The sequence below is a fragment of the Sebastes umbrosus genome, chromosome 16 (genome assembly GCF_015220745.1).
Source record: "Sebastes umbrosus isolate fSebUmb1 chromosome 16, fSebUmb1.pri, whole genome shotgun sequence".
In the NCBI taxonomy this organism is placed as follows: domain Eukaryota; kingdom Metazoa; phylum Chordata; class Actinopteri; order Perciformes; family Sebastidae; genus Sebastes; species Sebastes umbrosus.
In genome coordinates, this window is record NC_051284.1 from 3,614,791 (window position 1) to 3,635,990 (window position 21,200).

The window sequence follows — 21,200 nt, forward strand, 5'->3', positions numbered from 1 at the left end:
TGAATAACAGCGACATACTCAGGTCCTCACGTAGTCAGAAAGCAAGAGCTGATGGTACAAAGTCAATATGTTTCTCTATACATCTCTTCTCCAGTTACTCATTGTAGTGCTTTATGGAATGTTTTGTGATACTATGTTGCTGTTTTCATGGTACATTCTGTGGTGTAATATACGGTTATTTGTAGTACTTGTACAACGGTTAAAGTAATATGTTTTTATTCTTTAGTCTTTGACAGGTTGTTGTAGTTATCAGCAAATATATCTCTTAAGCTGTGACTAGAAATTGCTTACTCAAACACCAGCTCTTACAACCCAGCGCTTCATTCATAAAATCATACACCAAGATCAAGATTTGATTAGTACAGGAACAGAAATCCTCAGATCATTTATGGGGGATGATTATATTGTCTTTAGACAGACAAGAAATTGGAGTTATTTAATCTACGCTTTGAATACATTTGGATTTCAACCTTGGCTTCAAAGCTCAAAGGGAGTTTCATTAGGAGGCCAGAAACACAAGCTTTTTAGCTTTTTCAGATGATTTACTTATACTGATATCTGAAGCTTGATACTCAACATCAAACTTACTTCATTTAGTTAATACATGTTCAGTTGTCACGTTACAGTGTAAATTGGCAAAACAAGGCTGTGAAAATGCCTGTTTTGTATTGAAATCGCCAATCACTCCTAAAACGGCATAGACCGTGGTTACACTTGACAGTTCAATGCAACATATGCGGATATATTTCGTGGTCAAAAGAGTGGCTGTAAAACTGAGAACACATTTAATTTCTAAAAGGATAATTGGTCTCTGCACACCCAACCTCACTGAGCTGAATAATAAGGCCATTGCACGCATTGCAACCTCAATAGGACATCACACACACCCACTAAACCAGCAGCTCGCCCTGCTGCCCTCAGGGTGCAGGTACAGAGCACTGACATGCAGGAAGGCTCGCCTTGGGAAAAGCATGATCCCTGCAGCCATAGCTGCCTTAAACAGGCCTCGCTGAACAGACCTGAGTGTGTAATGTCATGTTGTTACCGTTTCTGAATTTCCCCTTGGGGACAATAAAATCATTTCCTATAAATTCTTCACATTAAAAGCCCCCCTGTAATGTTTGCTGCTTGCTCTTCCTCCCTGCAGTGTTAGTAGACTTGTTTTATTGAAGAATAGCCGCTAACAAAGCTCTGCTGATTCGGTGATGAACACATTTTCCTATAAATTTTTCACAATAAAAGTCTTCCGTTATTTTGCTATTTATTTTGAAGCAGCAAAATCAGGAAATGTTGGGTTTTCATCAGGAGTAACTCAACAGGACTCAGACAGCGGGTCTCAGCTGTGTTCCAGCCTTCAATATTATGAATTATGAATAATATCAACAAATGTCGGAAAAAAAGTCATGGTAGAGTATGTCGACAAAAATGTCAATAAATGTTGAAAAGAAAGTCAATAAGTTGTGTAAAGTCATTACCTGCCCTAGTCTGCCTCTGATTGGCTTACCCTGATATTCTTACCTTAACCCCAACTAATTTCACTCCTCATGCCAAAACCTAAACAATCCAACCAATGAAGGCAACGAGTACTAGCCAATCAAAGGACAAGTAGGGCAGATCAGGCCTTCGCCAAAGCAGGATTCATAATTTAGCCTCCAGCCTCAGTTTTCCTCCTAATGCCTTTGCTCTCGTGTGGGGGGGGAAGATGATGCGACACCTACGTTTGATAAATTGTCCAGATTGTGCCCACATGCTGTCCACGCCTCACTGAAAACCGAACTCAATGCAAGCCGGGCCACCTCGGCATGTGGTCTAGCTGTTCCGATATCGGAGTGTACAGACTTAACAGTTAATGCGTCCTGGTGTGATCGGATGACAAAAGTGGCATTGAAAAGACAAGTGTAACCACGGCTATATATGACCGTTCTACTGTATTTAATGTGGCAGTTCTAAACACATGGTTATGAAACCAAACTACTTGGATATGGTTAGGCAACAAAACTACTTGGTTAGGTTTAGGAAAGATCATGGTTTGGGTTAAAATAAGTACGTTTGCTACGCAGTACATGACGTGGTTTCGTACTAACGTAGTTACAGTACGTAACTTGAAATAACTCAACGTGTTGACTTTTGGTTTCACACGGGAGACGAACAGAGGTCTCTTGAAAGTCCTGTTTGTTTGACCCATCCATCCACCCCAAACTCCTCCCTACTCGGACGTTATCGCTCTTTATACTACGTCACCTAACTTCCTCCTTTACTCCTGTACTAATTACGACAGCCACTAGAGGTCGCCACCTAACAACTAACGGAAATATGGGTCGTAATGAGCTGTTTGCAGAGACGAGCTATACGACCGTTTTTTGGATGAAGACGTCTCGTCTAAAGTCCAGGTTGGTTTGCGTCCAACAAGTCTTCAATCCAAGTTATCTGGCAAAAAATAACTTGTTTCTCAATAGTTAGCTAATGCTAACTCTTTAACATCATTAACTCTGAAATTATTGAGGTGCTGATTTAATCCCACCAATTATTTTTGTTCAATTTGTACAGGTCACTTTACCAGGCACTGTCGGGCCTCTTTTGAAACAACTGAAATAACAAATAAACAATTCTGTTTTCAAGCACACACACACCTTTATGAGTGATTAATTATAGTAATAACCATAGTCATCAACCTGCCTGGACCAGGTATAAGAGCATGACACACTATTGTGAACCTGTAATTAGTCAGTAACATCATTACCCGTTTTACAGATGGAGTCTTGATATATGAGGTAGATAGATGCACCTGCAGCTTGCTGCTGCTCCAGTTTTCACATGCTTTGACAAAAGTGCCATTGTGGACACTGTCCATCACTCTTGACACTGATGTCAATCTGGTTTATACCAGGAAGGCTGATTAATGGTTTGCTCCTCTGTCATTAAGTGAATGTTGGCTCCAGTGTGGTGTTAAGGCCAGACTGGGCTGACAGGAGGTGTACAGTAGGAGCGGCAGGGTGGTTATGTGAAGCAGGATGACTTGACAGACAGGTAGGCAGAGACACACCTTCAGCAGGAAGAAGTTGTACTGATCAGTGATAAGTGATGCTTAACCAGATTGGAGACTGGAGTTTTTAATGCTTTCATATTAAAATGTCTAGTCAAAAATCATAAAAATTGTCTGGAAATGGTTCCCTGCTGGGTCGCATGAGAAACACAGAACTTCAAAGGTACAGTAGCCTGGAGAGATGTAGCTTCAGCTGATCTGCAGCACATACAAACACCCAAAACCAACTCATACCAAACTGTGTAGGAAGTACAAATTGTGTAAAAACAGGAACTATAAACTCTGTTTATATTGTTAATATATTCTTTCTACATTGGTATTTCCCTTTTCCCCCCTAACATAGCTTTAAGATCAACTAGGTCTCACGGGAAGGTGTATAAATACCATGACATTACACAGACATTCCGAGTGTCATGAGTACACATTTTAGTCTTTTCACGTGTCATTTGTACGCAAACATCCGCAGTTAGGTTTAGGCAAGAAAACCACTTAGTTAGGGAAAGGGAAAACGTCATGGTTGGGCTTAAAATAAGTAAGTAAGTAAAACATGTACAGAAACAACTACGGAAAACACGTCACTAATGTAACTTACAAAAAACAACGGCTTGTTATAATTATCTTAGTCCCCAGTTTGACAGTATCATATACAGTACATTGTGTAGGGTATTCATGTTTTATACATCATTCTAGCAAATGGGAATATTCTGGACTTATTGTGTGTCATTTTATACAACTGTCCCCAAAATTCAAGGGGAAAGCAGGCCACCTAAAACTTACAATTACCATGTGTGTTTGTTAGCTTTGGAAAGCTAGCAAGCTTTAGCTGACAGTGACCCACAGCCTCACACATGTGAACAAACCAGCATGTGCAGATGAGTAGCCAACTACTAAAGTTAGCCTGGCAGTTAGCTACAATAGCTAATCCTAGGGGCTCATTACTGTGTGTTTGAAATGATTTATTTGAAGTGTATAGAAAGTTGTTTTGCTCCTCAGTTACGAGTAAAAGTTGTACAATCAAAATGTTACTTTAACCTGCATTCATTTATTTCTTTGGCCATTTGGAGGGAAAAGCTCCACAACAAGCTAAAATCTTATCATATTATGGCAATATGAAGTTGGTCATGCTAATATGTTAGCAACGTTTGTGTCATTTTACAGCTAAACAGTACACTAAAATATGTTTCTGAAAACATTTGAGGAGAGAAATAGATGTTACAGTAACATAATATTACTTGATCTGATATTTGATCAGCGCGGTATAGTTTGACCGTATGATCGGAGTTCGCATGTTTGGTGAGCAGTGATTGACGACTGCGTTAGAGACTCCTCGGCTCTGATTGGTTGATATCGTTAAAAACTTTAGGAGCACAAGGAGGACACAGAGGGACATGCATTTTCCACAGATCATCTGTCTCATGCACTACTGTCAGAATATAGTCACAGTTTTATAAAAATAACTTTTTTATCATATTTGCTCAAAGTTACCGACTGCAGCTTTAAGTATCTCTGGTCTTGTGATAACAGCTGGTCCTCTGATGAGGACCGTGAGCTGCGGTTGAAAGCTAGTAAGTTGACTATAAACAGGAAGCATAATGTGGCATCAATGGAAATACTCAAGTGAAGCACAAGTACCTTAAAAATGAACTGTACTTAGTTACATTCCACCACTGGATATTATATTATTACTACAGTAGAAGTTTTTTCCTGTGGCTAGAGGAAAGGTCAGGACTCCCCACAATCAGTAAGATTGATCGGGACCATAACATCCGAAACTCATGGAAAATATAATATTTTGACAGTGATGGACAGATAGACTGACTGACATCACCACACAAACAATAAATACACAAATAAATAAAAGTACCTGACCTCTGATAACTTGTGTCCATGCATGTTTGGTTGGTGTTGACAGTGAACACTGTTCTTGCCTGTCCAGCATATCAACGGTTGCAATAGGACTCTTATAACGATCAGTACTGTGTGTGTGTGTATGGTTATGTTGTGTATAGATTGATGACAGGGTTATAATTCACCCTGATGAACCAGCCAGCTCAGAGTTCGCAGAGTTTAATCAATACTCTATGGATCCCTGCAGGGGAAGTGTGTTTTCTCTAGCCCCGCTTCCACACGCAAGTCAAAGGTCAGTGTCAGCGACAGAACAGCCGTCCTCGAGCCGGTGGGGTTTCACTGACTCACTCAAGGACAATTCAGTCAGTAAATGTTTGCTAGAGCTTGTTTTTTTCCCCAGCCACACTGTGTGATGTTGATGAGGCCACTAATCACATGACGTCATCTAGCAGAAAACAGAACCCTTCTGTATCCTGATGAGCCATTTCCATCTCAAACCAGGTCTGTGGTCCTCAGTCTCATGTTTTTCTATAGTTTTATTTTTGTCAACAAATCCAATGAAAAGACCAAAACCAACAATGTGTTAGTTCGTCTCTCAATAGAGAGGTGAAGTCCCGCCCCTTCCGGTGGAACACCATGGGACCTTATTTCAGAAAAAATATGAATGGTAGTCAACGGAGAGAGAAAAATATTTTTTTTATCCCGTTTGAGTTGTGCCATGAATCACACATATGATGTTTGTCAGTTTAGAAGATAATTTTGCAAGTCCAGAAAGTCTCAGTTTGTTGTAAAACTGTTGAAGGATCAGACTGTGAAAATACGTAATTAGAAAGACGACACACCCTAAAGTGTGGTAGTGACGTCTCTCTCTCTCTGAAGCTACGATGTCTGTGTGTTTCCTACTGGGATGAACTCACACCAGCAACAGGTCTGATCCTTCTTTCTCTTCCTGACTGATATAAAGACCAGGAGTCTCTGGATAAAACACATCAGGTCAGATAGCGTTTCATTTGTGCGTGGAACATAGCTACGTTAGCAAGCTATAGTGTTGGTGACGTATATTGTCTTAGACGAGAGATGTAGTTCACTGAGCGGTTTCACACAAAACTAAATGATACTACGACAAACTGAGACTTTCTTGACTTGTAAAATTATCTTTTAATTTGCAAACATCATCTGTGTGATTCATGGAGCAACTCATGGATCAAAAAAAATATTTGGACTACCGTTCATATTTTTTCCGAAATAAGGTCCCATGGGGTCCACAGGAAGGGGCGGGACTTCTCCTCTCTATACTTTATGACTTCCTGACCTCGTCTGTGGTTCTCAGCTCCAAGCCCATTGGTTGCTACTGAAGATGTAAATCTTTAAAAACAATTCACAAATATATAACTTCATTTAAAGCAATATCAATTTCACAAAACAGCTGTTCACTGTAGTAGGTAAGAAGCTGAAGTAGGCAGATTGGAGCAAATATGATTAAAAAAAGTTATTTTTATAACACGGTCGCTATATCGTGACAGTAGTACATGAAACAGGTAACCTGAAAAAAATCATGTTCCTCTGTGTCCTCCGCTGTCCTCCGGTGCTCCTAACGGCATCTGCTCATGGCTCTGTTTTCAGGCTTTAAAACATCTAGACGGGAGACTTTGACCAATCACAGGTCATTTTAGAGTGAGAGCGTTCCTATTGGCTGTTCATTCAACGGAGGCCGCTGTCAATCATTCGCAAACTCCTATCAAATGGTCAAACTAGGCAGCGCTGATCAAATATGAATCAATATTCTGTTACTGTAATGCCTATTTCTCTCCTCAAATGTTTTCAGAAACATCTTGTAGTGTACTGTCTAGCTGTAAAATGAGAAAGTTTACTCCGGCTGGTGGGCGGTGCTTGGTATTTCCTCAACAGATCTCAACATGGCTGCCGGGTCACAAACTTTCTCATTTTACAGCTAAACAGTACACTACAAGATGTTTCTGAAAACATCTGAGGAGAGAAATAGGCATTAACGTAACATAATATTGATTCATATTTGATCAGCACAGTATTTGTGATACGTCAAAAACAAATATAATCTGTGAGAAAATACGTTTCTCTCTAAACGTAATTGCCACCATTAGGAGACCGGGCTGTTTTTCGCTGAAACTTTACTATTTAAAACGCTACCTTGTAAACAGTATCGCGCTTGTGCAGGTGCACTACAGGTCCGTGTGAGTTTTGTTTATGAGGAAGAGTTCTAAATAGTCAAGTGAAGATGCATGTGTTTGGGAAGTATAGTGAGCATTCAACTGGATGAATGAGACTTGGATTATATACTCCACAAAATGTGTGAGAGAGTAAACAGATGTTCTGATATAGTTTTGCTGTTGTTAAACGCGGCCCCCGTTTGCTCAGGATTTACTCAGTTTGGGGATTTTTTCCTTCACCTTGGAGGCATGAAAGAAAAACAAAGATTTCTTCATAAATTCAAGGTAGATAGACCTGCATTCCTATGCTAAGATATACATATAGTCATTTTGGGGGTAAAGTATTCCTTTATTGAGCGAATTGTGACAATTTGATTAAGCCTACCAGCTTATGTTGTGTTTAGATTTGACTACAGAGTAGGTGCTGGATGAAGTACAATAAAAAAGAAAATGTTTGCCCTTTGCTCATGGCACTTATTAGGTAAAATTGCCTCAACAGAAAGTCTGGTGTCCATCTGACAGAAACTGTTACAGAGATATACTGTAGTTGTCATAGAGGAGAACCTGGCCAGATTTTACGAATGGTCACAACATAGCTACTAATACAATAAAGAACACAAAATACATTATATTTTATAATATGAAATGTGTTATACCATAATTACTTCACAGGTTCAGCAGAATATCAGTGTTGTTGACACCATTTTTTGCAAACTTCAATTTTGTTTCCCAGCACTGCTACTTATATAGAAGTAGTACATATTATTTATTTCTCCTTTCCTCTAAAATGCACAATGCCCTTGTTCCCCATAGTCTTGTTTTCTTCCACTGTACTTCCATTTAAGTATCAGTGAACTATTTCATTGTTACCTGATCACACTGTAAACTGTGGGGAGGATTGTAAAGTGTTAAAATGAGACAAAAAAACGAAAGCTTCCACTTGGATGAATGACCTGATGATGTTGCTTAAGTTAGAAAAGATCAAATATTCCGTCGGAGGGTCAACCCAACATGGGACCCTTTAAAATCTTATTTTGAAAGGCTTAAGACCCCGCCCCAAAATTAGGCAGCACTCTACACACTGGAATGTAGTTAATAACTGGTGGTAAATAAGCCTATTTAACATCCACAAATTTGTGTATATTTCAAAGCATGTATATGTATCTTTTCCTATGCGAAATTTAAAAATAATGAATCTGTATGTATGTTTTATTGTATTAATTTTGTGTTTGCTGGCTTTTTTTTATTATTTTTATTTTTTATTTTTGTTATTTAAATTATTTTTATCTTACTACTTAATTTTTTTTTGGGGGGGGGGGTAAATGAATAAATAAATAAATAAATAAATAAATAAATAAATAAATAAATAAATAAATAAATAAATAAAATAAAAATCTTATCCAAAAAATGTTCAAAATGACAGACTATTTAGGTTTTTTTGTAGAGGGATGGGTTGTTCTGAGGGAACCTATGAGGTCATCATCCTCTCCATTAAGTGTGTAGATCATCACAGGTTTCTTACCTTTGTGATCCTCTTCTATGCCATGCAGTGAGATGCTGCCATGTTCAGCTCCAGCAGTGTGTGTAACAGCAGTCAGGTGTCAGATCAACATCTGTAGCGGGGGATCATTCACTCTGCTGTCACTGTCATCCCGACATTATAACAGCCGGGTTGTCACTGAACACTACTCTGAGTTTCTTCTGAGAATATATTTGACATGTTTTATAATCCAAAGAAATGGATAGAGAGAATATGGAACGAGGGAGTAAAAGTCAGAAAGTGATGCTGAAATGAAATCGCAAAGACACGGATTTAACAAAAACAAGTAAAGACAGATACCAATGAATTAGTAGAGCTAGAGTTGAATTCAAAATGTTCCGCAATCATAATCCACAAGGAGTTTCTTCACTTAGAATGTGGCTAAATAGAAAATCCACAAGAGGAAGACGTCACTGAGAGCTGATTCAGATTCAGAGATTTTCTTAAAGTTTGTCCAAAAGTTGCAGGTGTCCAAGAAAATACAAATCCTCTGTCGTTCGCTCCATCTAACCACACAACACCTGCTCTCGTCTCTGTGTTCGTCTTTCTCCTGTTTCCATTCTGATGTGTTGCTGAGACTCGATCAGTGTCTGTCAGGCAGAATGTACAGAGAAACTGACAGATCAGCCTGACTGAGAGTCTACAGTATGTGGCAAGCTCAAAACACACACTACTGCATTCCTGGTGGAGGCTGTCACGCCCAGACCTCACCCTCTGCTTTGTGTGTGTGTGTGTGTGTGTGTGTGTGTGTGTGTGTGTGTGTGTCATCATGTCTGATAATGAGGAGATTTTTCAGATCTAGATCAGCAGATTACAAAGATTACAGCCCTTCAGGCCCAGCTGTTCTGCCCTCATTAGCATTGCTACTCCAGCAGCCTGCTCTCATATGATGATGCTCTGTGATCAATTAAACTTTATGACACTCATCATATACATCCAGATACAGACACGACATTTGACCTCTGCATTTAACCCATCCTGAGCATTTAGGAGCAGTGGGCTGCAGTGAAGCGCTCTGGGAGCAACTTGGGGACACTTCGACATGCAGACAGTAGGAGTTCGGGATCGAGAACCACCGACCTTAAAGGTCGACCCGCTCTACCCACTGAGCTACAGCCGCCCCTAAACACTCCTGACTGTAGACTGACAGTGAGGAACTCGCTGCAATAAAGGGAAGTACTTTATGAATCAGAACCTTGTCAGGGTAGATTTGAAGTGCCAAATGAAACTATTGTGTCACTCCTATTTCAGCCCGTGAATCTCATGTTCTGATCTATTTTTAGAGCTCAGGTCACATGATGACAATCACACCGTTTCCATGACAATCAAACAAACTCCATCCACTGATGAAGACTGTGTAGTGTGGTTAAAATCTCAACAAAAAGACAATAAGTGAAACTTGAGTTACATTTATTTACTGTTTGGCAAAGGTCAAGAATGAACCTCCAAGCTCAAATATTTGGTTATATTTAGTTTTTTTTAAATTAAGACTAGGGTCAAATAATTTGGATGAGGTTGTATTCATATATCACATTTATATACATTCATATAGTAATGAAAGTTGGCATTAATTGTATAAATAATAGGGGTGTCAATCGCTTAAAACATTTAATCACAAATTAATCGCATCTGTTCAAAATGTACCTTAAAGGGAGATTTGTCAAGTATTTAATACTCTTATCAACAAGGGAGTAGACAAATGTGCTGCTTTATGCAAATGTATGTATTGATTTTATTGGAAATCAATTAACAACACACAAAAATTATAGATATTGTCCAGAAACCCTCACAGGTACTGCATTTAGCATAAAAAAATATGCTCCAATCACAACATGGCAAACTGCAGCCCAACAGGCAACAACAGCTGCCAGTGTGTCAGTGTGCTGACTTGACTATGACTTGCCCCAAACTGCATGTGATTATCATAGCTTAGCGTTATTTAACCTCCTTCACTACAAGCTAGTATGACCTGGCTGGTACCAATGGATTCATTAGGTTTTTCTAGTTTTATATGATACTAGTATCGTCACTCTAGCTTTAAAACTGAGTTACAACCTAAAAATCGCAAGTTGCGTTAATGCGTTAAAGAAATTAGTAGCGTTAAAATTAATTTGCGTTAACGCGTTATTATCGGTTTAACTATGGCAGCCCTAATAAATAAGTATGAATTGTACTAGATTGTAATAGACTGCTTGCGAGATGTGGTCAAGTGGCCCTAGTGCGGTTCGACTGAAGTGAGAACATAATCCGGCCCAATTGCAGAAATGAACCAAGACGCAGGGGATTATGGGATGCCTGCACGTGCATTTGTTAAGATGGACACAGGTAGACAACAGGTTGACGTGAGTGAGAGAGGACTGACTTGGAGTCCGATGTTTGCTAGACATGTGGGCCAAGGAGAACATACAGAATATGCTAAATAAAGTCCACAAAATAGTGACGTTGCTTGGTTAGTGTTTTCTCCGCGATTGTTGATTTTGTGTTTACATTTTCCACCACCAAATTACAAGAAAGACTTCAGCGATTACATTTCCAGCCTTCGTATACGCCTCTCAGCAAATTATGTTTTTATGTGGTCCACTGTAATTTGTGCACTGTGAAACCGAACCAGACTAAATAAAAAACTAACCAAAAGTATCAATTTCACTCTGATTCAAACAGACTACGGGTTGTAAAAGCACCTTAAATACACTGAGAAAGAGGTAGATTCAGAGAAATAGAAGTACATGAGTTTGAAGCTTGCTGCAAAAGGATAATTTAAAGGCCATCTATGATGAGTTCATTGTCACAAACCGGTTCATGGAAGGACACAAAAACGGGAGACCACACGTGAATTGTAACTTTGAAGATTTATCCTTTGACAACAGAAAAGAAACAGCGAAACCAAATTGAAACCTCTGTAGAGTTGGCTCGTGTGACCTCACAGTATCTGTGATGCATGATTGAGAGGAATGTGGCACGGCGTAGAGAGGGAAACCAAATGTTACCAAAACAAATGGAAAGGAGGTCAACAGTGGAGCAGGCCGTCAGACCAGGTGAGCCAAACTCTACCTGTTGACCCGAAACTGTGGGGAGGAACTATGAGTGCTTTCCATCCTGCTAATCATGTTTCCTCCTATAGGATGCTTTCCATTCTGCTAATTGTGTTTCCTCCAATAGGATGCTTTCCATTCTGCTAATCATGTTTCCTCCTATAGGGTCCTTTCCATTCTGCTAATCGTGCTTCCTCCTATAGGGTGCTTTACATCCTGCTAAACGTGTTTCCTCCTATAGGATGCTTTTGATTCCGCTAATCGTGCTTGCTCCTATAGGATGCTTTCCATTCTGCTAATCATGTTTCCTCCTATAAGATGCTTTCCATTCTGCTAATCGTGTTTCCTCCTATAGGGTGCTTTCCATTCTGCTAATCATGTTTCCTCCCATAGGGTGCTTTCCATTCCACTAATCGTGCTTCTTCCTATAGGGTGCTTTCCATTCTGCTAATCGTGCTTCCTCCTACAGGGTGCTTTTCATCCTGCTAAACGCGCTTCCTCCTATAGGGTGCTTTCCATTCTGCTAATCGGGCTTCCTCCTATAGGGTGCTTTACATCCTGCTAAACGCACTTCCTCCTATAGGGTGCTTTCCATTCTGCTAATCGTGTTTCCTCCTATAGGGTGCTTTCCATCCTGCTAATCGTGTTTCCTCCTATAGGATGCTTTTGATTCCGCTAATTGTGTTTCCTCCTATAGGATGCTTTTGATTCCGCTAATTGTGCTTGCTCCTATAGGGTGCTTTCCATTCTGCTAATCATGTTTCCTCCTATAGGGTGCTTTCCATTCTTCTAATCGTGTTTCCTCCTATAGGGTGCTTTCCATCCTGCTAATCATGCTTCCTCCTATAGGATGCTTTTCATCCTGCTAATCGTGTTTCCTCCTGTAGGGTGCTTTCCATCCTGCTAATCATGCTTCCTCCTATAGGATGCTTTTCATCCTGCTAATCATGTTTCCTCCTATAGGATGCTTTTCATCCTGCTAATCATGTTTCCTCCTATAGGGTGCTTTCCATCCTGCTAATCGTGTTTCTTCCTATAGGGTGCTTTCCATCCTGCTAGTCATGCTTCTTCCTATAGGATGCTTTTCATTCTGCTAATCATGTTTCCTCCTATAGGATGCTTTTCATCCTGCTAATCATGTTTCCTCCTATAGGGTGCTTTCCATCCTGCTAATCGTGTTTCCTCCTATAGGATGCTTTCCATCCTGCTAATCGTGTTTCCTCCTATAGGATGCTTTACATCCTGCTAATCGTGTTTCCTCCTATAGGGTGCTTTCCAATCCGCTAATCGTACTTCTTCCTAAAGGGGTCTGTCCATTTGCCAGACATTCCTCTGACTATCATCGTCGACACTCCTGTCCACAACTGTCCAATAATGTGTACAAGTAATAATAACTGACAATGAGGGGACAATACATATCTGTAATGTGTCTGTGAAAAGATGCAGGTACCATAAATCTTTCTATTTCAGGTAAAGGATGGATATCATTGGATTAATATAACCTTGACTTTGCAGCAACAAATATTTGAACCTAATTTTAGCAAATTTACCAAATCACCCCCCTTGATACATTTGAATCATATATGCTTTACTAACTACAATTAAATACAAAATCTTAAATAATCACTTTCATGAATGAATGAATTCACTTTGTTCATACTCAGTGATTGTGGTGATGAACATTTTATCTTCACATATTTAATACCTTAGTTTTATTCATCTGTGTGTGCGTGCGTGCGTGTATGTGTGTGTGTGCGTGTGTGTGTGTGTGTGTGTGTGTGTGTGTGTGTGTGTGTGTGTGCGCGCACGCGTGCGTGCGTGCGTGCGTGCTTGCTTGCGTGCGTGTTATGAAGCCAGGTGACATTCCAGCACACTTGGCTGATGTGCTGTTGCAGAGCAGTGAAGGGTGTTGTTCTTTTGTCTCCAGTCTTCAACACCAGAGTCACTAGGATAAACCCATTATCTCTCAACCTGTCACATTAACAGCTTGTTTCAAACCATCTGCACCCACGTAGATACTATATATACTGGAAAAACAAAGTTTGGAAACTTGTGTTTGGTGGATTATTTCTCTGTTGTTACAATGCTAATGGTCATTGTATTTTACATCGTTGGAAAGCCTGTTTATTTACCTTCACAATGATGTCCCACTTGTAAGGATCATGCATTTGTGGGATGAGCAGCACAGCTGATTATGTGGGTAGCGCCCAAGAAAAATTTGCCAAAATGCTCCGTCAATGGTAAACAGTGTATTCTCCTGTTGGTGTTGACTCTTGTTTTGAGTTGTTTGGTGGATTGGATGATTGAACTCTCTTTCAGTAACAAGGAACAAACAAGACATATTGGCTATTTTACACTTTATTAATTTAATACACCATCAGGAGCCTCAGTAGCGGTGGAAGATCCATACGCAGCCACAACAGCCTGGCACCTCCTCCTCATGCTGGTCACCAACCGGGTCACACGTTGCTGTGGGATGGCGTTCCATTTCTCAACCAGTATTCGTTGCAGGTCAGCCAACGAGGTTGTGTTGGTCACTCTAACACGTACAGCACGTCCAACCTGATCCCACATGTTGAATTGGGTTGAGGTCTGGACTCTTGGCAGACCGTTCCATTCTCTCTCCTCCCACATTGTGGAGGTAGTCTGTGATAACCCTGGCTTTGTGGGGGTGAGCGTTGTCATCTTGGAGGATGAAGTTAGGTGCCAGATTGTGGAGATATGGGATCGCCGCTGGCTGCAGAATGTCATCCCGATATCTCCCTGCATTGAGATGGCCTTCAATGATGACAAGCCTTGTTTTGCCAGTGAGGAAGATGCCGCCCCACACCATGACACAGCCCCCACCAAAAGCTGTTACTCCATCGGTGCTACAATCAGCATAGCGTTCTCCACGTCGTCGCCATACTTTGACCCTGCCGTCCAACTTTCGCAGACAGAACCTGGACTCATCACTGAACATGACATTCCCCCACATGTTCAGGTTCCATTGTCTGTGTTGTCGACACCAGCGCAAACGGGCCTGACGGTGAAGGGCAGTCATTGCAGGCTTCCTGGTAGCTTTATGAGAATACACTGTTTAGAGCATTTTGGCAAATTTTTCTTGGGCGCTACCCACATAATCAGCTGTGCTGCTCATCCCACAAATGCATGATCCTTACAAGTTGGACATCATTGCGAAGGTAAATAAACAGGCTTTCCAACGATGTAAAATACAATGCCAATTAGCATTGTAACAACAGAGAAATAATCCACCAAACACAAGTTTCCGAACTTTGTTTTTCCAGTTTATATATATATATATATACTGTATATACTGTCGAGGGCCAATCGGCTGGAAATAGAACTGAATTCTTTCGAAGAGAATATAGAAATTCTGACCAAACATGTAGCTGCATAAAGAGCTCATCATTCAAGCTGTTGGTATTAGAATGGGCCTTACTATCAAACTACTGTTGTAGTTGAACAAGACTGAAAGGTTAATACTCTGCTACTGTTACTATCCTGCTGGCTCCCCCTGAAGGACACAATTTTTATTACAGCCTACAATGCAAAAGAGTTCAGATCAATGCACAACAACAAGCTCATATACAGTATGCAAGTAGCTTTCATAATGAAAGCACATGGGATGTCATCTTTAATTAGTGTGTGAACACATTGGTTGGTTAACTATAATCAGTTTAACATTCCTCAGAGTCGGAGGCTTTCGGTTTCCTTTTTTTCTTTTGTCATCCAGAATTTCAACAAGGGTATTTTCACTCCTGTTTTTGGTTAAGTGTTTATTCAAAGACTTGTGCGTACAGGTAGTCAAGGGCAAATGTGCCATGAGAACCAGCCACTGTATTATTATCTCAATATGGTCCTGTTGTTATTGTTGTTATTCATGTAATATATCATTTTAAAGCTCTTTTTGTGCTCTTTATGCTGGAACTACTAATGTGCACATCAGATATATATGGAGTCAGTTATAAGGGCATTTGAAGTGGCATTCAGAATTTGCCCCATTGCAGCATTAGAGGTCAAAGGTAAAATTATCTTGACCTCAGTGTCATGACAATGTGACCGATGGATAGATTATAGTTTAAGCTTTACAATGATATATGACTTCATGATATTGTGTGTTGGTTACCCTCATTTATACCGGATCTACTGTATGTGTAAAACGGGGAAAAAGGTGTGATAGCACATAGAAAGCTATCATTGCTGCAATGCTATCTTGCATTTTCCAACACTAGGGATATACCTTTAAAAAAATCACTATGACACTTGGTCCCTCCAAAGAGGCACGACGGCCACATTTTGGGGGTCAGGCTCATGGACTAATAGGGAGTTTACTACAGTGTTCTGAAGGCAGAACGGACAACACAGTCTCACAGCAGTTTGTGAAATAGTCACGAAATTGAATCTATTTGATTCGTGTACATAGACACGAATTTCCCTTTTTTTCGTGACGCTCAGCACGACTTTCAACAACACATTTTTTCCTACGAATGTCCAGCAACACGTGACGTTAATTTCCGCTCCAATCTTTTGAAAATAAAACTACTTAGTTAGGTTTAGGAAAAGATCGACTTGGTTAGGCTTAGGCAACAAAACTACTTAGTTAGGTTTAGGAAAAGATCATGGTTTGTGTTGAAATAACTCCGGAAGTGTAACGAAAGTTACGTGACAAATAAATCAACTTTGACTTCTGGTTTCACATGGGACACAGACAGCGGCCTCCTGGTCAAAAGTCCTGTGTTTTTTGACCCAACCTCCTCCTTGCACGACGTTTGCTGCTCTTTATACTTCCTGGTTCACAATTACATGGATTACATACGAATTAACTTTGTGCTGACCATCACGAAAAAATTTATGAAAAAATTAAATTTGTGTCTATGTACACAAATTAATACATTCAATTTCGTGAGTATTGCACAAACTACTATGCGACTGGGTTAGACAGGAATATGTGCTGTGAGGACCAATTAAAGTAGACAGACATTTGAATTTCAGGCCATTTTCAAGGGCTCAAATGTCAATATCTCAAAATCTTAACACTGATATATCAACGCGATCTCATCCCTACTCGTCACACATTACCCTCATCTGTAAGGCCGGCTGTGTTTAATACTAATAAAACAGGGTGCTGTCCTTTTCCGTCCTCTCTCAGATGTCCTGTCCTGGTTGTGTTTGTCTTTAAATAGCCCTGTAGAGTAACAGTCTTCAAAGACAGGTGACCTTTAGGGTCCAGTACAGGATGTGGACTGATAAAACAGCTTTCATGACACAGGACAGCAGCTAACCTGCTGAACAAGGTGCTGTCCCACTTTGATTGTGCCTTTCTTAGTTACCATTTAAAACTGCACATCAGTTACTATATTTGCTTGAAATGGTTATTATTTTGCCCACAAATTCCATTTCTTCATATACATAGTATAGACTGTTTCCCACACATGAACTGAAAACAGGTGGCAAGGATGTGCAAAGAACTGCAACACAATATCCTTAACAATTGTTTATCTTCTTTTGTAACCATTTATTGTATGTTCCATATAATATCCTATATTTCCTGGATAGAACTATATAATTTGGTACTAATTATCAGGATGAACAAAGTTCGGAGGCAGTTATTTAGGATAAGTTAATTTTGTTGAGTTCATAAGCAGCTGTTGGTTTTCAATTCTATAAAATTATTGTTCTTTTATTATCATAAATGTGTATGCTTGCCTGTAGACACATTTTATATTTTCCTGAATGTACCCATTTAACCCTAACTGTAATTATACAAAATGATTTATTTATTGTTTCCATCAGAAAATTCCATGGACATTTTAGTAAGTTATTAACAAATTAGAGACGCATAATATTAAGTACTACCTCATTTTCCACGATTAGTAGGAGACGAAAGTGGAATTAAAAAAAAATAAAAAATTAGATGAAAATACATTTAGACATAAGGATGGGCCAAAGTGATGACAAAAACATTGTCTTCTTCCTGCTTGGCATCTGAATCCTTTTCCCTGCAGCACCTGCAGCGCAGACAGTGGAGGTCTATACTGTATACTGTACAGTACATTATCAGAGGTTGGCTAATGTGAGAGACTGGTGGATAAAATGCATGATTACAACAAGGCTTGGTAGAAAAAAACTCTCAGGAGAGAGTAGTTCATTCCTGACTCTTAATACTTGTTTGCCACTGTGGCCAGATGAGGTCACTAACTCACATAAAGAAATGTGTTTCCTCTAAAAAAATACTTCCAAAACCAGACTTTTTCTTGACACCTTCCGCACTCTCCTCCGTCATCCCTCTTGGTATTATTCTTATTAGTACATGGAGTTGACCTTATGTAATTAACCACTCTCACAGCAGATATGTTTCTACTTGTTTAAAACCCCTTAACACTCTGGCCGGGCCCCCCCGGCGGGCCCGGCCGCTATTCTGTCTTTCAGAGGTTGTAATGGGCTCAGTTTTCAAGGTAGAGTGAAGATACTGGTATCATATGAAACTAGAAAACCTAAGAAATCCATTGATACCAACCATGTCAAGCTTGTCGGGAAGATCGCTTAAATAACGCTACGAAGTTACGCAAAATTGACGCCAAAAAAAAGTGTTTTATGGGTACCCACAAGTCTCCTCTTTGCAGATATGCCCACTTTATGATAATCACATGCAGTTATTTGCATGCAGTACAAATTATGTGTTATTGTCTCCTATTCTAAAATGGTGTATTTGAATATTTCTTCATACTGGGGTCCCTAAACAGTCTTGAATTGCATAAATTGGGCATCACTGTAAAGCTGAGACTCTTGTGCATCCAATGAGCCCAACTGTATTCATAGCATTCAGAGGATGGATGGCTTTCCTAGCTATAGATTGACAATAAGGGGGTTTCTGAGCAGTTTACACAACACAAGTGCTCGCCATCCAATCACCAAAAAAATGCAATTCTTGCAGAAATCTCCAAATGTCAAAAGTTTTTGATACCAAATCACAGCATGACTTTGTGTTCCTCAAGGTCTTGGTGTCTTAATGTGGTATTTTGGAGGGATTGTTGATCATTTTTTATCAATTCTCCAGTGATAAAAAAAAGAAATAATTAAATTCAGCACAAAATCTGTGTAACAAATGGAATCAAACCAAAAATTGCTAAAACAATTTATGGGGCATAACAGAGCATGGGGATGGCCATTTATGAATTGATTTTTATTTTTTAATAATGAATAGAATAACTTGACAAACAGTGCAGAGCTGCACCTCAAATACCCTACCCCTACCTCTCTAAAAAAGAGGGCAGAACGGTAAGGGGTTAACTAAAACCATTCCATCCAGATGTACCAGTGCTGCAGCTCATTGATATGTCAGTAAACTCTACAGTCACCATCAGTTGTATTATTTACACCTGTGCAAAAGGACGAAAAACGCTAACGTTTAAAACGTCATCTCTTCATTACTTCAGAGTCGCAGCAAGATAAGAGACAAAGTAGAGTAACATTACTGCTGGACGTTTGTAATGTAAGCTGCCGTGGTGAGCCAGTGCTTGTTATGTTCAATCAACCTTAAACATTTCCTGCCTGGCCAACAAGTATAATTCCAACTCCGCATCTGAAACGAAGTTTATTCAGCTCTCTTTGCCTTTTCAAATGCTGCGCTGATGTTCACTCACAGAGGTGCCGTCGCTGACTAAATCAGTAGTTTTTACCATTGGAGTTCCATGTCATCTCAGCTTAATGTAGTACAGTTATTCCTGGTTACTGAGACACAACATAATCGACGATGGGAATATGATGGACAGCTTTGCTGCAGACAGGTGGTTGCTGAGCCATTTAATGTAATTAACAAAGCTTTTATAGACCTGCTGAACTGAACAAAACAGTCCAAAGACATCACATCTGACTCACAAGGTTCAATCTTTCACTGTTATTAGTGAGAATTAACCTGTTGAGACACATTCAAGCTGACACCTTTACACAGATTAATACTCATAAATGCAATAACTAGTAATGTCATACCTAATAAGTAAAAAAAAACAAAACAATGCCATAACGGGCTAACTGACAGACATGATGAAAATGCAACAAGTCCTCATATCTACACGACAAAATAGGTCGTTTGTTGGTGCCTTCTGAAACAACCCATCTGACTGCTCACATGCACATGGTTTCAATTTTCCCACTTTTGCGTTCACAAAGGCAAAACTCAAACGGTCCAGAAATTGTAAACAAAAGTCATGTGGTGGAAATATAGTTTGATTATTGGTCATACAGTTAGCTCAACGTGTGTGATGTGCTTTTCTACGCCGTGACAAGAGTGTGTGGATGAAGCAAAGTTGTTCAAGGGTTACTCATTTAGCGGCTGTCTAGTTAGCTGGCTAGCTAGCTTGCTAATTCCACCATGATTTCATACTACAGTAGTTACAGAAAATGAGCCGAACAGCAGGCTGGTGGCCAGCGGCAGCACTGGCTCGATACAGTTTGTCCATCACTCCCCACCGCCGCCGTCCGCTCTCCTACCGGCGAACTAGTCTTCCAGCAGCGGGGAGTGGTGTAGCGACTGCTGGGTGCGCTATCTAGCTAATTATTGTCTCATTTGTGTTCTGATAAACATTAAATTAATTAAATTCAGTGGCAACAAACGCGCAAATATGCCACTAGTTCACCAGTCACCAAAACAGGAAAAACTTATTTTTTTTAACCAATGAAATGACACATAAATGGTACGCTTCCTGTGATCGGTACAAATCATACTTGCCAACTTTGAGACTTTAAAAATAGGGAGGATTTCGAAACCAAAGCGGGGGGGTGTGAGGGTATTCCCTCAGAAAAATGTGAGTTTCAGAGACTACAGTACACTGCAGCAGCATTTTTCTGTTAAACTTTTAATTTTACCTTTAATTGTCAGGAAAGAAAACCGAATAATTCGCCTCTCTGATGTAAACTTGGAGTGTGAATCTCAAGCATATACTGATATTCATCGTTTTTTTTTTTGTTTTTTTTGACCATGCTTGAGTATTTCTTTCAGTTAGCTCTCTTTATTTCTCTCTCTCCATCTCTCATTCACTGAAGGCCCTTTAAACACAATGCGACAACGGCACCACTGCGGTCTGAACCCATTACTGTATTTCCAGTGGCTCGAGTCGCGCCACGGCGGCTTTTTGCTACATTGAGCAAAACCCAACTTTGGGCGCTGCACTCTGTGATGTGCGCTGTACCATACGGCGAGCGCAACTCAAACATGAGCTCTAACTGCGCTATGTCGCGAGCATAGACGTCCCTCTTCCACCGGGAAACGACATTTGGTGTAGCTCTATTGTCGTCCGGGCGGAAACGGTGGAGCTTATACACACTGTTCAGTTCCAGAAACAGGTTAGGATAACGAAAAGGAAAAAAAGTGTGAAAATTTGCCATAAATCGGGAGAGGTACGGGAGAACTGTGACCCCGGGAGAAAATCGGGAGAAGGCGATGAAAAACGGGAGTGTCCCGGGAAAATCGGGAGGTTTGGCAAGTAAGGTACGAATGGTATTCACACCAGAAATGAACCGCTCCAGTGTTCATGTGACAGTGGTCCGAG

General features: G+C 40.1%; 2 protein-coding genes across 4 annotated transcripts in view; both read right to left on the bottom strand.

Annotated features, from left to right (window-relative positions):
* The window catches only part of LOC119504360 (disheveled-associated activator of morphogenesis 1-like), a 41,078-nt gene extending 24,131 nt beyond the window's left edge, over positions 1-16,947 (bottom strand). For 2 of the 3 annotated variants that reach the window (XM_037796441.1, XM_037796439.1), the window contains exon 1: positions 8,600-9,244. The gene's annotated coding sequence lies outside the window, so the exon portion shown is untranslated. Of the gene's footprint in view, positions 1-8,599; positions 9,245-16,737 lie in introns of those variants that run through there. The other variant, XM_037796440.1, reaches the window with a different exon arrangement.
* The window catches only part of LOC119474418, an 813,351-nt gene that overhangs the window by 211,339 nt on the left and 580,812 nt on the right, over positions 1-21,200 (bottom strand). The gene's annotated exons all lie outside the window — the stretch shown is intronic.